We start from the raw sequence: 1069 nt of genomic DNA on the forward strand, positions 1-1069 counted from the left end.
ATTATCACTGCAGTGCCAATGGGATTGCGGATATATCGGTTTTTGACAGAACGGTCAAATATCTAAAATATACTGTTGCATGAACGATGTCTTGAAGTGTTGGGTTATTGCGTGGGGTTTGCGGTATTAACTATTGAGAAAAAAAGAAATTATCACATCAAAGTTAATCCTGCCTGTGTCTCAGGATTCAGGTGCAAAAAGGAGACCCAGACAAAAGAAGTAATCTAACCCAGCGAATGAAAATGAAATCTGCCTCACAGATCTGATTTTGCTCTTCCTGTTAATCCCAGGAGACCATCACTGGTCCCTTCTAGAGAGATGTGTGTCTGTGTGTGTGTGTGTGTGTGTGTGTGTGTGGTGTGTGTGTGCATGGGTTTGTGTGTGTATAGTGCGAGAGTGCATGGGTGTGTGTGTGTGTGTGTGTATGTATAGGTGTGTGTGTGTGTGTGTGTATAGTGTGTGTGTGTGTGTCATGTGTGTGTAGAGTGTGTGTGCGTGTGTAGTGTGTATAGTGTGTGTGTGTGTGTTAGTGTGTGTATAGTGTGTGTGTGTGTGTGTTAGTGTGTGTATAGTGTGTGTGTGTGTATAGTGTGTGAATAGTGTGTGTGTGTGTGTATAGTGTGTGTATAGTGTGTGTGTGTGTATAGTGTGTGAATAGTGTGTGTGTGTGTGTATAGTGTGTGTATAGTGTGTGTGTGTGTGTGTGTGTATATGTACAGTGCTCTCAGTCTCTCCCCGCTCCACAGCCCAGCTCTCTGCCTCTCAGCTGTGGCTCGACGCGTGCGGGAGAGAGCGTAGCGGGGCGCTGAGATTGATGGGAGCCCCTCCCCCTCGGCTCTGACAGCGCGGTGGAGCGGGGGGTCACGGAGGGCAGAGCATGGGGGGGGGGGGGGGCGAGACGGAGCACATGGATCTTCCCGCCGGGAGCGGCTCCCGGTTCCCGCTCGTTATGGGGGGGTGCGAGCCATCGGAGCCCCAGGTATGCTCACGTGCTCATTATCAGCCGCCATTAGAGTCATTAAAACGAGCCGAGCCACTGACCCCAGTGCGGGGGGGGGGGGGCGATGGG

The 1069-nt window shown here is 51.0% G+C and overlaps 1 long non-coding RNA gene across 2 annotated transcripts in view; it reads right to left on the minus strand.

Moving 5' to 3' along the window:
* Positions 1-973: 973 nt before the first annotated feature.
* The window catches only part of LOC135251361 (uncharacterized), a 23981-nt gene continuing 23885 nt past the window's right edge, over positions 974-1069 (minus strand). The window contains exon 4 of one of the 2 annotated variants that reach the window (XR_010329132.1): positions 974-1069. This exon is cut by the window's right edge and continues 138 nt beyond it. This is a non-coding gene — a long non-coding RNA (uncharacterized LOC135251361). The other variant, XR_010329131.1, reaches the window with a different exon arrangement.

The sequence above is a fragment of the Anguilla rostrata genome, chromosome 3, assembly GCF_018555375.3.
Source record: "Anguilla rostrata isolate EN2019 chromosome 3, ASM1855537v3, whole genome shotgun sequence".
In the NCBI taxonomy this organism is placed as follows: domain Eukaryota; kingdom Metazoa; phylum Chordata; class Actinopteri; order Anguilliformes; family Anguillidae; genus Anguilla; species Anguilla rostrata.